This window comes from Pristiophorus japonicus, chromosome 7 (assembly GCF_044704955.1).
Source record: "Pristiophorus japonicus isolate sPriJap1 chromosome 7, sPriJap1.hap1, whole genome shotgun sequence".
Lineage (NCBI taxonomy): Eukaryota > Metazoa > Chordata > Chondrichthyes > Pristiophoridae > Pristiophorus > Pristiophorus japonicus.
The window spans coordinates 233,447,275-233,462,864 of NC_091983.1; the positions used below are offsets into that span (position 1 = coordinate 233,447,275).

The 15,590-nt window shown below is 48.4% G+C and overlaps 1 pseudogene; it reads right to left on the reverse strand.

Moving 5' to 3' along the window:
• The window catches only part of LOC139266697 (equilibrative nucleobase transporter 1-like), a 67,257-nt pseudogene that overhangs the window by 20,237 nt on the left and 31,430 nt on the right, over positions 1-15,590 (reverse strand).

Consider the following 15,590-nt stretch of genomic DNA (forward strand, 5'->3'; position numbering starts at 1 on the left):
CCATTCAAAAGGTAAGTGGCAAACTTTCGCCGGGCGGTTTCTCTCATAAAAAACGCCCAAAAAATACGGCGAAAGTCTCCCCCTTAAAATTTCTATAGAGAGGATCCCCAAATCTCCCGTACCCCAACTGTCCCAGAGATAGAGACTCCCCCAAATCCCCGTACCCCAACCATCCTAGAGGTAGAGAGGCTCCCCCCAAATCCCCCATACCCCAACTTTCCCAGAGATAGAGACTCCCCCAAATCCCCCGTGCCCCAACCATCCTAGAGATAGAGAGGCTCCCCCCAAATCCCCCATACTCCAACCATCCCAGAGAGAGAGAGAGGCTCCCCCAAATCCCCCATACCCCAACTGTCCCAGAGAGAGAGGCTGCCCCCAAATCCCCCATACCCCAACTGTCCCAGAGAGAGGCTCCCCCCAAATCCCTCTACCCCAACTGTCCCAGAGAGAGAGGCTCCTCCAAATCCCCCATACCCCAACTGCCCCAGAGAGTGGCTCCCCCAAATCCCCCGTACCCCAAATTTCCCAGAGGTAGAGAGGCTCCCCCCAAATCGCCCGTACCCCAACTGTCCCAGAGATAGAGAGGCTCCCCCAAATCGCCCGTACCCCAACTGTCCCAGAGATAGAGAGGCACCCCCAAATCCCCCGTACCCCAACTGTTCCAGTAATAGAGAGGCTCCCCCAAATCGCCCGTACCCAAACTGTCCCAGAGAGTGAGAGACTCCCCCAAATCCCCCATACCCCAACTGTCCCAAAAACAGAGTCACAGGAGCCCTTCATCTCCAATTGTCTGGGGCTGAATTTGATCCCTGGCCCCAGAGATCAGAGGTTTGTGTACCTGGGACAGGTGTGTGTTCACAGCTGGATTACCTGAGACTGGGATCGACTGTGTGTTCACAGCTGGATTACCTGAGACTGGGATCGACTGTGTGTTCACAGCTGGATTTCCTGAGACTGGGATCGACTGTGTGTTCACAGCTGGATTACCTGAGACTGGGATCGACTGTGTGTTCACAGCTGGATTACCTGAGACTGGGATCGACTGTGTGTTCACAGCTGGATTACCTGAGACTGGGATCGACTGTGTGTTCACAGCTGGATTACCTGAGACTGTGATCGACTGTGTGTTCACAGCTGGATTACCTGAGACTGGGATCGACTGTGTATTCACAGCTGGATTACCTGAGACGGTGATCGACTGTGTGTTCACAGCTGGATTACCTGAGACTGGGATCGACTGTGTGTTCACAGCTGAGACATTATCAGAAGGTTGGGCTCTGCCTTTGTGCCGGTCCATGATTAGCCCATTCCAGGGGGCGCAGAGAATACCACACAATAGTGTGAAGGCAAACGCGTTTGTAAACCTGCTGACTGAAGAGAGAGAGAGAGAGAGGGACAGAGAGAGAGAGACATAGAGAAAAGATAGAGATAGAGAGAGAGAGGCACATGGAAAAAGAGAGAAAGAGAAAGAGACAGAGAGAGAGAGAAATACAGAGAACAGAATCAGAAAGAGAGAGATAGTGTGACAGAGACAAGGACAGAGAGTGAAACATAGAGACAGAGAAAGAGAGAGAGATAGGCAGAGAGTGGCAGAGACAGAAAAAGATATAGAGAGAGACAGAGTTACAGATACCAAGGCAGAGAGAGAAACATAGAGAGAACAGAGACAGAACGAGACAGAGAGAGTAACAGAGACAAGGACAGAGAGAGAGGCAGAGAGAGACAGAGAGAGATACAGAGGGAGACAGAGACAGACAGAGAGACACAGAGAGACAGAGACAAAGATGGAAACCAGAGACAGACAAAGACATAGAGAGAGACAGAGAGAGAGAGAGAGAGGCAGGGAGTCAGTGAGAGAGAGGCAGGGAGAGAGTGAGAGAGGTAAAGAGGGAGAAACAGACAGAGGCAGATAGTTAGAATCAAACAACATTTTGCTGCTTTTTTGCTCAATATTTTGTGATTTTTTTTCCTGAGGTGTCGTTTGGGATGAGTCCCACACATGAGGGAGTGGGATTTAGAATGGTGAAGCCAAATCCTGCTCTCCCACAGATAGACACACAACTTGGGATGTGAGTTTTAGTGTTGATTGGGATACAAGTCTCGGTGCAGATTGGGATACAAGGTGCGGATTGGGATTCGAGTCTCAATGCGGAGTGGACTACGAGGTGTGGATTGGGATACAAGTCACGGTATGCATTGGGATTCAAGTCTCAGTGTGCATTGGGATTCGAGTCTCGATGCGGATAGGGATACGAGGTGTGGATTGGGATACGAGGTGCGGATTGGAATACAAGGTGTGGATTGGGATATGACATGCGGATTGGGATACGAGAGGAAAATCGACAGACAAGGAGACACCCAATGACATCACAGAGGTTGGAGCCCACGTGATGACATCAAAGAGGTTGGCGCCCACGCGATGACATCACAGAGGTTGGCGCCCACACGATGACATCACAGGGGTTGGTGCCCATGCGATGACATCACAGGGGTTGGCGCCCATGTGATGACATCACAGGGGTTTTTGCCCACGCGATGACAGTTGGCGCCCACGTGATGACATCATGGGTTGGAGCCCACGCGATGACATCACAGAGGTTGGCGCCCATGCAATGACATCACAGGGGTTGTGTAGGCCTCTCCTGCTCTGTGTGTGTGGGGCTCAGTACCACACAGGGTGTGAGATTAGCTAACTGAGCACAGGTCGGGGATGGAGCCTGGGCCTTTACTGCTCTGTGCCTTAGAGAGGGAGAGAGAGAGGGAGAGAGAGAGACAGACAGGTGACCCTGCTCCTCACACCCCATCTGCTCCCTGGACACCTCACCTCACTGAGATGTGATCGGGCTGGGAGTGAACAAAGGCTCATTCACCAACTTCTCTCTCCTTTCCCTCTCTCTCTCCCGACTCGTTCTCCCCACCTCTCCCCCAATCTCCACTCCCCCATTCTCTCTTCCCCCATTTAACTCTCCCTCCGCTCTCCCTCTTCCCCTCCCTCGCCACTCACCCTCTGTCTCTCCCTCATCCCTTTCTCTCTCTCCCCTCTCCTTTCCCTCTCCCTTCCTCTCTCTCCCCCTCTCTTTGCTTTCTCATCCATCTCCTCTCTCCCTTCTTCTCTCTCCCTCCCTTCCATCTCCCTCTCGACCTCCAGATTTCTCTCCTCCTCCATCTCTCTCTCTCTCTCTCTGCCCTCCCTCCATCTCTCCTCTCTCTCCCCTACCTCTCTCTCCCCTCTCTCTCTCTCCCATTCCCTTACTCCCTCTCTCTGTCCCTCCCCCTCTCCCCTCTCTCCCTCCTCTCCCACTCTCCACCCTCCCTGTCTCCACCTCTCTCTCTCTCTCTCCCACTCTGTCCCTCCCTCACTCTTCCCCTTCTCTCTCTCTCTCTCTCTTCCTCTGTCTCCCCTCTCTTTCTATCCTCCACTCCCCTCTCTCCCTGTGTCTCCCCGCACTCTCCCCCATGACTATCCCCCTCACCCCTCCCCCTCTCTCCCTGTATCACTCTTCACCTTGTTCCCGTTCTTTACTCTCCCCCCCCCTCACTCCCCCTCACTCTCTCTCTCCCCCTCTCTCTCTCCTCCTTTCTCTCCCCCCTTTCCCCCTCACCATCTCTCTCCCTCTCCCCTTCTACCCCTCTCCCCTCCCTATAATCAGCGAGTGACCTCTGCCCCTTACCTTGTCTGGAGTCACCGCTGGCGAGCAGGCTGAGCATGGGGTTCAGGGTGCCGATGAACAGGTTGAGTCAGAGCTGCATGATGGAGAGCCAAAGCATGTGAGTGAGGAAGAGCTTGGAGAAGATGCAGCTCCTGAAGGAGGGAATCTCCTCCTCATTCCCTTCTGCCTCCGAGTTTGTAGTGGGAGGGGAGGAGAAACAAAGAGTTAAATGGAGCAAGAATTAGCCAAGGAAAAATGTATCGCAGTCTTCAGACATTTCACAGAACAATTTCGACCAGGGCGGCCGACTGGAAATCCTCGCCCTTTCCCACCCTAACTTATAGCACAGAAGGAGGCCAATCGGCCCATCCTACCTGTGCTGGCACTTTGAAAGATTCCATTCAATTAGTTCCACTTCCCCTCTGCTCTGTCCCCATAGCCCTGCAAATGGAGTTCCCCTTCAAGTATTTATCTCATTCCCCTTTTGAACGTTATTATTGAATCTGCTTCCACCGTCCTTTCACGCAACGCATTCCGGATCACAACGACTCACAGTGTAAAAATAAATTATCCTCATCTTCCCTCTGGTTCTTTTGCCGATTATCATAAACCTGTGCCCTCTGGTTACCCATCTCCTGCCTGTGGAAACAGTTTCTCTCTATTTACTCAATCAAAACCCTTCAGGACTTTGAATATCTCCATCAAATCTCCCCTTAACCTTCTCTGCTGTAAGGAGAACAACCCCAGCTTTTCCAGTCTCCACATAACTGAAGTCCCTCATCCCGGGAACCCTTCTGGTAAATCTCCCCTTAACCTTCTCTCAGGCCTTGACATCCTTCCTAAAGTGTGGGGCCCAGAATTGGCCACAATACTCCAGCTGAGCCCTAACCAAGGTTTAGCAATAACTTCCTTGCTTTTGAACTCTCTGGCCTAGAAATTCCTCTCGGGCTGAAATGGACCTGAATTCCAGGGTCTGCGTGTAACGGGGGGCCGGTCCGATACCGCCATTGTGCACCACCAGCAGAGATGGATTTCTCGGCCTATGCCTCCACAAATAAAACAAAGGAGCCTACATGGAAAAGAGGGGAAGAGAGAAGGGGAAATGGAGAGACAAGGGGAAAGGGAAAAATGGAAAGGGAAGGGTAGTAAAAGGGAAGGGGAAGGGGAAAGGGTGATCGGGGAAAAGGAAAGAGGGAAGGGGAGAATGGGAAGGGGTGAGGGGAAAAGGAAAGGGTGCAATCAAAAGGGGGAAGGGAGAAATGCGGAAGGGGAAAAGGGAGTGGGAAAGGGGGAAAGAAAGAGCGGAAGGGGAAAGGGAGAGGAAAGGAGAGGGTAAAGTGGGAAGGTGTAAGGGAGAAGGGTGAAGAGGGGAGAGGAATGGGGGAGAGAGGAGTGGGTGAGGGAGGAGCTGGAGTGGGGGAGAGGGGGACAGGAAAGTTGAAAGGGAGAGTGAGAAGAGAGGGGGAGAGAGGGGGATGGAGGGGATTGGGAGAGGGAAGAGAGAATGTGACAGGGAGGGGAGATGGAGAGAGAAGGGGAATGGGGAAGGTGAGGAGGAGGGGTAGAGGGATAGGGGAGGTGGGCGCGGAGGGGGAAGATGTTCTCACCTCTTGGTCCAAGCAACCGGGGATTCACACCATCAATTATCTCCATCTCTTCGTGACTCTCGCTCCTGTCTCCCTCTGTCACTTTCCTTCTCTCCCCCCTGTCTCCTTCTGTCTCTTCCCTTCTCTCTCCCCTGTCTCCCTCTGTCTCTTCCCTTCTCTCCCCGCTATCTCCCTCTGTCACTTTCCTTCTCTCCCCCGTGTCTCCTTCTGTCTCTTCCCTTCTCTCCCCCCTGTCTCCTTCTGTCTCTTCCCTTCTCTCTCCCCTGTCTCCCTCTGTCTCTTCCCTTCTCTCCCCGCTATCTCCCTCTGTCTCTTCCCTTCTCTCCCCCCTGTCTCCTTCTGTCTCTTCCCTTCTCTCTCCCCTGTCTCCCTCTGTCTCTTCCCTTCTCTCCCCGCTATCTCCCTCTGTCTCTTCCCTTCTCTCCCCCCTGTCTCCTTCTGTCTCTTCCCTTCTCTCCCCCCTGTCTCCTTCTGTCTCTTCCCTTCTCTCTCCCCTGTCTCCTTCTGTCTCTTCCCTTCTCTCTCCCCTGTCTCCTTCTGTCTCTTCCCTTCTCTCCCCCCTGTCTCCTTCTGTCTCTTCCCTTCTCTCTCCCCTGTCTCCTTCTGTCTCTTCCCTTCTCTCTCCCCTGTCTCCTTCTGTCTCTTCCCTTCTCTCCCCCCTGTCTCCTTCTGTCTCTTCCCTTCTCTCTCCCCTGACTCCTTCTGTCTCTTCCCTTGTCTCGCTCCTATCTCCATCCATCCCTCCGTAAGGCTTCCTCTGGCTCTCAGTCCCTTCCACGCAGGAGAAGGTTTTCAATTCAAACTTCGCACAAATCATCCTGTCCGAACAAAGCAAGAAATTCCTCGTTAAATACAGCGTCTAATTCTTTCAATTAACACCCACCCCGGGGTATCTGTTATTCTAAATATAAACCATCTGAATCCATTGATTAGATTCCAGCCTGTAACACTCTGGAGTATCTGTTGTGCGATATATAAACACCCGCAAACCCCGCAATTAGATTCCAGCCTTTAACTTACTCTTGGTTTTATTTATAAACTGTTCAAACCCCTCGATTAGATTCCAGCTTGTAATTCACTCCCAGAATTTCTGTTATTCTATATATAAATGATCATCGATTAGATTCTAGCCTGTTAAACTCCGGGGTATCTGTTATGCTCTATATAAACAACCCCAAATTCCTCAATTAGATTCCAGTTTGTAATTCACACCCTCACCACCACCATTGATGCTCTCGTCCCTGTTGAAACAATGGAGTAGCTATTTGTACTAAGTCTCCCTTCTGCACATGTGTCTCCCAACGCAAGAGTTAGGAAAATATCACCGACTCCGCCCCTCCCCCAGCGCAATTCCAACTCCACGATGGTATGTTGCCTCCCTGGTGCAAGGGTCAAGGATGTCTCGGAGCGGGTTGAGGACATTTTGAAGAGGGAGTGTGAACATACAGTTGTCATGGTGCATATAGGTACCAATGATATAGGTAAAAATGGGATGAGGTCCTACAAGACGAATTTAGGGAGCTAGGAGCTAAATTAAAAAGTAGGACCTCAAAAGTAGTAATTTCAGGATTGCTACCAGTGCCACATGCTAGTCAGAGTAGGAATTGCAGGATAGCTCAGGTGACTACGTAGCTTGAGGAGTGGTGCAGAAGGGAGGGATTCAAATTCCTGGTACATTGGAACTGGTTCTGGGGGAGGTGGGACCAGTACAAACTGGACGGTCTGCACCGAGGCAGGACTGGAACCAATGTCCTAGGGGGAGTGTTTGTTAGTGCTGTTGTGGAGGGGTTAAACTAATATTGCAGGTGGATAGGAACCTATATAGGGAGACAGAGGGAAGTAGAATGGGGGCAGAAGCAAAAGATAGATAGAAGAAAAGTAAAAGTGGAGCACAGAGAAACCCAAGGCAAAAAGCAAAAAGGACCACATTATAGCAAAATCCTAAAGGGGCAAAGGGTGTTAAAAAGACAAGCCTGAAGGGTCTGTGCCTCAATGCGAGGATTATTCGGAATAAGGTGGACGAATTAAATACGCAGATAGCAGTTAACCGATATGATATAATTGGCATCACGGAGACATGGCTCCAGGTGACCAAGGCTGGGAACTCAACATCCAGGGGTATTCAACATTTAGGAAGGATAGACAGAAAGGAAAAGGAGGTGGGGTGACGTTGCTGGTTAAAGAGGAAATTAATGCAATAGTAAGGAAGGACATTAGCTTGGATGATATGGAATCTGTATGGGTGGAGCTATGGAATACCAAAGGGCAGAAACCGCTAGTGGGAGTTGTGTACAGATCATCAAATAGTAGTAATGAGGATGCGGACAGCATCAAACAAGAAATTAGGGATGTGTGCAATAAAGATACAGCAGTTACCATGGGCGACTTTAATCTACATATTGACTGGACTAACCAAACTGGTAGCAATACGTTGGAGGAGGATTTCCTGGAGTGTATTAGGGATGGTTTTCTGGACCAATATATCAAGGAACCAACTAGAGGGCCAGCCATCCGAGGCTGGGTGATGTGTAATGAGAAAGGACTAATTAATTGTTGTGTGAGGCCCCTTGAGGAAGAGTGACCATAATATGGTAGAATTCTTTACATAGAAACATAGAAACATAGAAAATAGGTGCAGGAGTAGGCCATTCAGCCCTTCTAGCCTGCACCGCCATTCAATGAGTTCATGGCTGAACATGCAACTTCAGTACCCCATTCCTGCTTTCTCACCATACCCCTTGATTCCCCTAGTAGTAAGGACTTCATCCAACTCCTTTTTGAATATATTTAGTGAATTGGCCTCAACAACTTTCTGTGGTAGAGAATTCCACAGGTTCACCACTCTCTGGGTGAAGAAATTCCTCCTCATCTCGGTCCTAAATGGCTTCCCCCTTATCCTTAGACTGTGTCCCCTGGTTCTGGACTTCCCCAACATTGGGAACATTCTTCCTGCATCTAACCTGTCTAACCCCGTCAGAATTTTAAACGTTTCTATGAGGTCCCTTCTCATTCTTCTGAACTCCAGTGAATACAAGCCCAGTTGATCCAGTCTTTCTTGATAGGTCAGTCCCGCCATCCCGGGAATCAGTCTGGTGAACCTTCGCTGCACTCCCTCAATAGCAAGAATGTCCTTCCTCAGGTTAGGAGACCAAAACTGTACACAATACTCCAGGTGTGGCCTCACCAAGGCCCTGTACAATTGTAGCAACACCTCCCTGCCCTTGTACTCAAATCCCCTCGCTATGAAGGCCAACATGCCATTTGCTTTCTTAACCGTCTGCTGTACCTGCATGCCAACCTTCAATGACTGATGTACCATGACACCCAGGTCTCTTTGCACCTGCCCTTTTCCTAATCTGTCACCATTCAGATAATAGTCTGTCTCTCTGTTTTTACCACCAAAGTGGATAACCTCACATTTATCCACATTATACTTCATCTGCCATGCATTTGCCCACTCACCTAACCTATCCAAGTCGCTCTGCAGCCTCATAGAATCCTCCTTGCAGCTCACACTGCCACCCAACTTAGTGTCATCCGCAAATTTGGAGATACTACATTTAATCCCCTCGTCTAAATCGTTAATGTACAGTGTAAACAGCTGGGGCCCCAGCACAGAACCTTGCGGTACCCCACTAGTCACTGCCTGCCATTCTGAAAAGTCCCCATTTACTCCTACTCTTTGCTTCCTGTCTGACAACCAGTTCTCAATCCATGTCAGCACACTACCCCCAATCCCATGTGCTTTAACTTTACACATTAATCTCTTGTGTGGGACCTTGTCGAAAGCCTTCTGAAAGTCCAAATATACCACATCAACTGGTTCTCCCTTGTCCACTCTACTGGAAACATCCTCAAAAAATTCCAGAAGATTTGTCAAGCATGATTTCCCTTTCACAAATCCATGCTGACTTGGACCTATCATATTACCTCTTTCCAAATGCACTGCGATGACATCCTTAATAATTGATTCCATCATTTTACCCACTACCGATGTCAGGCTGACCGGTCTGTAATTCCCTGTTTTCTCTCTCCCTCCTTTTTTAAAAAGTGGGGTTACATTGGCTACCCTCCACTCCATAGGAACTGATCCAGAGTCAATGGAATGTTGGAAAATGACTGTCAATGCATCCACTATTTCCAAGGCCACTTCCTTAAGTACTCTGGGATGCAGTCCATCAGGCCCTGGGGATTTATCGGCCTTCAATCCCATCAATTTCCCCAACACAATTTCCCGACTAATAAGGATTTCCCTCAGTTCCTCCTCCTTACTAGACCCTCCGACCCCTTTTATATCCGGAAGGTTGTTTGTGTCTTCCTCAGTGAATACCGAACCAAAGTACTTGTTCAATTGGTCCACCATTTCTTTGTTCCCCGTTATGACTTCCCCTGATTCTGACTGCAGGGGACCTACGTTTGTCTTTACTAACCTTTTTCTCTTTACATATCTATAGAAACTTTTGCAATCCGTCTTAATGTTCCCTGCAAGCTTCTTCTCATACTCCATTTTCCCTGCCCTAATCAAACCCTTTGTCCTCCTCTGCTGAGTTCTAAATTTCTCCCAGTCCCCGGGTTCTCTGCTATTTCTGGCCAATTTGTATGCCACTTCCTTGGCTTTAATGCTATCCCTGATTTCCCTTGATAGCCACGGTTGAGCCACCTTCCCTTTTTTATTTTTACAACAGACAGGAATGTACAATTGTTGTAGTTCATCCATGCGTTCTCTAAATGTCTGCCATTGCCCATCCACAGTCAATCCCTTCAGTATCATTCGCCAATCTATCCTAGCCAATTCACGCCTCATACCTTCAAAGTTTCAAAGTTACCCTTCTTTAAGTTCTGGACCATGGTCTCTGAATTAACTGTTTCATTCTCCATCCTAATGCAGAATTCCACCATATTATGGTCACTCTTCCCCAAGGGGCCTCGCACAACGAGATTGCTAATTAATCCTCTCTCATTACACAACACCCAGTCTAAGATGGCCTCCCCCCTAGTTGGTTCCTCGACATATTGGTCTAAAAAACCATCCCTTATGCACTCCAGGAAATCCTCCTCTACCGTATTGCTTCCAGTTTGGTTAACCCAATCTATGTGCATATTAAAGTCACCCATTATAACTGCTGCACCTTTATTGCACGCACCCCTAATTTCCTGTTTGATGCCCTCCCCAACATCACTACTACTGTTTGGAGGTCTGTACACAACTCCCACTAACGTTTTTTGTCCTTTGGTATTCTGCAGCTCTACCCATATAGATTCCACATCATCCAAGCTAATGTCCTTCCGAACTATTGCCTTAATTTGCTCCTTAACCAGCAATGCTACCCCACCTCCTTTTCTTTTTATTCTATCTTTCCTGAATGTTGAATACCCCTGGATGTTGAGTTCCCAGCCCTGATCATCCTGGAGCCACGTCTCCGTAATCCCAATCACATCATATTTGTTAACATCTATTTGCACAGTTAATTCATCCACTTTATTGCGGATACTCCTTGCATTAAGACACAAAGCCTTCAGGCTTGTTCTTTTAACACCCTTATTAAGATGGAGAGTGACACAGTTAATTCAGAGACAAGGGTCCTGAACTTGGGGAAAGATAACTTCAATGGTATGAGATGTGAATTGGCTAGACTAGACTGGCTAGTGATTCTTAAAAGGTTGACGGTGGACAGGCAATGGCAAACATTTAAAGATCACATGGATGAACTTCAACAATTGGACATCCCTGGCTGGAGTAAAAATAAAACGGGGAAGGTAGCTCAACCATGGCTAACAAGGGAAATTCAGGATAATGTTAAATCCAAGGAAGAGGCATATAAATTGGCCAGAAAAAACAGCATACCTTTGGACTGGGAGAATTTTGGAATACAGCAGAGGAGAACAAAGGGTTTAATTATGAAGGGGAAAATAGAGTATGAGGGGAAGCTTGCTGGGAACATAAAAACTTACTGCAAAAGCTTCTATACATATGTGAAGAGAAAAAAATTAATGAAAACAAATGTAGGTCCCTTGTAACCAGGTTCAGGTGAATTTTTATTGGGGAACAAAGAAATGGCAGACCAGTTAAACAAATACTTTGGTTCTGTTTTCATGAAGGAAGACACAAATAACCTTCCGGAAATACTAGGGGACCGAGGGTCTCGTGAGGAGGAGGAACTGAAGGATATCCTTATAAAGCGGGAAATTGTGTAAGGGAAATTGATGGGATTCAAGGCTCATAAATCCCCGGGGCCAGATAGTCTGCATCCATGAGTATTTAAGGAAGTGGCCATAGAAATAGTGGATGCATTGGTGATCATTTTCCAACAGTCTATCGAATCTGGATCAGTACCTTTGGACTGGAGGGTAACTATTGTAACGTCATTGTTTAAAAATGGAAGGAGAGAGAAAACGGGTAATTATAGACCGGTTAGCCTGACATCAGTAGTGGGGAAAATGTTGGAACGAATTATTAAAGATAAAATAGCAGCACATTTGGAAAGCAGTGACAGGATCAGTCCAAGTCAGCATGGATTAATGAAAGGGAAAACATGCTTGACAAATCTTCTGGAATTTTTTGAGGATGCAACTCGCAGAGTGGACAAAGGGGAACCAGTGGATGTGGTGTATTTGGACTTTCAAAAGGCTTTTGACAAGGTCTCACATGAGAGATTGGTGTGCAAAATCAAAGCACATGGTATTGGGGGTAATGTACCGACATGGATAGAGAACTGGTTGGCAGACAGGAAGCAGAGAGTCGGAATGGCAGGCAGTGACTAGTGGAGTGCCACAGGGCTCAGTGCTGGGACACCAACTCTTTACAACATACATTAATGACTTAGATGAATGAATTGAGTGTAGTATCTCCAAGTTTGCAGATGACACTAAACTGGGTGGCGGTGTGAGCTGTGAGGAGAATGCTAAAAGGCTGCAGGGTGATTGGACAGGTTAGGTGAGTGGGCAAAGGCATGGTAGATGCAGTACAATGTGGATAAATGTGATCTTATCCAATTTGCAGGCAAAAACATGAAGGCAGAATATTATCTGAATGGCGGCAAATTAGGAAAGGCGGAGGTGCAATGAGACCTTGGTGTCATGGTTCATCAGTCATTGAAAGTTGGTATGCAGGTACAGCAGGCCGTGAAGAAGGTAAATGGTATGTTGGCCTTCATAGCTTGGGAATTTGAGTATAAGAGCAGGGAGGTCTTACTGCATTTGTACAGGGCCTTGGTGAGGTCTCACCTGGAATATTGTTTTCAGTTTTGGTCTCCTAATCTGTGGAAGGACGTTCTTGCTATTGAGGGAGTGCAGCAAATATTCACCAGACTGATTCCCAGGATGGCGGAACTGACACATGAGCAGAGATTGAATCAACTGGGTGTTTATACACTGGAGTTTAGAAGGAAGAGAGGGGATCTCATAGAAACTTATAAGATTCTGACGGGACTGGACAGGTTAGATGCGGGAAGAATGTTCCCGATGATGGGGAAGTCCAGAACCAGGGTACACAGTCTTAGGATAAGGGGTAGGCCATTTAGAACTGAGATGAGGAGAAACTTCTTCACTCAGACAGTTGTTAACCTGTGGAATTCCCTACCGCAGAGAGTTGTTGATACCAGTTCATTGGATATATTCAAAAGGGAGTTAAATATGACCCTTTCAGCTAAAGCGATCAAGAGGTATGGAGAGAAAGCAGGAAAGGGATACTAAGGGAATGATGAGCCATGATCTTATTAAATGGCGGTGCAGGCTCGAAGGGCCGACTGACCTACTCCTGCACCTATTTTCTCTGTTTCTAAGTCTCTTAGCCTTTTCTGCGCATGTGTCCAACACCACGTTACAGCCGAACGCATCCGCCGAGCCTCTGAACCCGTCGCTCGCTGAGCCCTGGTTCTTCCAAGTCCCTGGTGCCTGCAAGCTCGGTGCGAGTGTTACAAGGGATATCGTTCGGTGGTTGAAATCAATAAGTCACGACACTGTCACTATTGACTTCACACCCAATAAATCCCTTAACAATCTGCTCACAATGCCCCACCTATGGGGGCAGTGGCGGGGGGGGGGGGGCGTTGGGCAATGTGGGGGTATGGTCTTGCACTGGGGTAAGCAATTTCGGCTGGAACTTGGCAGTGGGAGGTAGCACATGTGCTGGGGCAAGAGTCTTCAGCTGGCGGAGGGATGCACTTGCACTGGGTCAGGGCTTCAGCTGTGGGAGGTATCACATGTGCTGGGGCAAGAGTCTTCAGCTGGTGGAGGCAGCACTTACGCTGAGGCAAGGGACTTCGGTTGGAACTTGGAGACTTTTGGGGAGATCTATCCTCAGTGGCTTCTGAACTCAAAATGGATCGAATTACAAATTGGAAAGTCACTCAGAACTTGGGCTGGATGGTTCCAATTACACATTCCAAAGGAACTTCAGGCTGTGGCTTATCCTCCAAGGGGACCAATCAGCAATAGGTGATATGAAAATGGAGAGTAATTAGAGAAACGGCTGATTTTCAGTTAGGACAAATAGACACAGCTATAAAACAATTATTCTCACCCTGGCCGTTCCCCGTGGTACAGACTTGATCTTCGCTCCCTTAAGTCCAAGGGACGTAGACTTGAACAGACGTGGCAGACAACTGGTTTAACCATTCACCGCCAGATCTGGCTGGACCAGATAAAGCATAATCGTGTCCTGCTCTCATCTGCCAAAATTGCTCACGACTCCAGAATCTTCTGAAATGTAAAGCTAAACCCCGGCTTCTATTCTCCACTGCTAACCGTCTTTTTAAACCCTTCTCCCCAGTCTCCACCTCCACCTCTGACAATAAGTGTGAGGAGCTCATGGACTTCTTTGCCTCTAAGTTTGAGACCGTCCGTTCAGCCACCTCTGCTTTCCTTCCCCTAGCCCAGTGGGCCAAACTTCCTCTAAGGATCCCTCCTGTCCTCACATCTTTCTCCAGTTTCTCTCCAATCTCTCCTCATGACCACTCTGAGCTCATCCTGTCCATGAGACCCACTTCCTGCTCCCTTGACCCTATTCCCACCAAACTGCTGACCACCCAACTTCCTTTTCTGTCTCCCATGTTAGCTGACATTGTTAACGGTTCTCTCTCCTCAGGTACTGTCCCCCTCTCCCTCAAATCTGCTGTCACCACCCCTCTCCTCAAAAAAAACAACCCTTGACCCCACTTTGTTTGCAAGCTACCACCCCATCGCCAACCTCCCTTTCCTCTCCAAAGTTCTTGAACGTGTTGTCGCCTCCCAACTCCATGCCCATCTTTCCCTCAATTCCATGTTTAAATCCCTCCAATCCAGTATCCATGACTACCACAGTACCGAAACGGCTCTCATCAAAGTCACAAATTACATCCCTGCTCCTCCTTCCTGAGTTGTCTTCAGCCTTTGACACATTTGACCAATCTATCCTTCTCTAACGCCTCTCCATCGTCGTCCAGCTGGGTGGGCCTGCACTTGCTTGGTTCCATTCTTATCTTTCTAATTGTAGCCAAAGAATCACCTGCAATGGCTTCTCTTCCTGCCCCCGCATCATTACCTCTGGTGTCCTCTAAGGATCTATCCTTGGCCCCCTCCTATTTCTCATCTACATGTTACCCTTTGGCGACATCATCTGAAAACACAGCCACAGTTTCACATGTACACTGATGAAACCCAGCTCTACCTCACTTCCCTTCCCTCGACCCCTCCACAGTCTCTAAATTGTCAGACTGCTTGTCCAACATCCAGTTCTGGATGAGCAGAAATTATCTCCAATTAAATATTGGGAAGACCAAAGCCATTGTTTTTAGTACCTGCCACAAACTCCGGTCCCTAGCCATTAACTCCATTCCTCTCCCCTTCCTCTGTCTGAGGCTGAATCTCACTGTTTACAAATTTGGTGTCATATTTGACCCTGAAATGAGCTTTCGACCACATATCCACTGCATAACTAAAATTAACAATTTCCACCTCCGTAACATTGCCTGTCTCCGGCCTTGCCGCAGCTCACCCATGCCTTTATTACCTCTAGACTTGATTATTCCAACGCACTCCTGGCTGGTCTCCTACATTCTATCCTACGTATACTAGAGGTGATCCAAAACTCGGCTGCCAGTGTCCTAACTCGCACCAAGTCCCGCTCACCCATCACCGCTGTGCTCGCTGACCAACATTGGCTCCCCATTAAGCAATGCCTTGATTTTAAAATTCTCATCGTTTTCAAATCCTTCCATGGCACTCGCCCCTCCCTATCTCTTTAATCTCCTTCAGCCCCACAACCCCCCGAGATATCTGCGCTCCACTAATTCTGTTCTCTTTGAGCATCCCTGATTATAATCGCTCAGCCATTGGTGGCCATGCCTTCTATTGT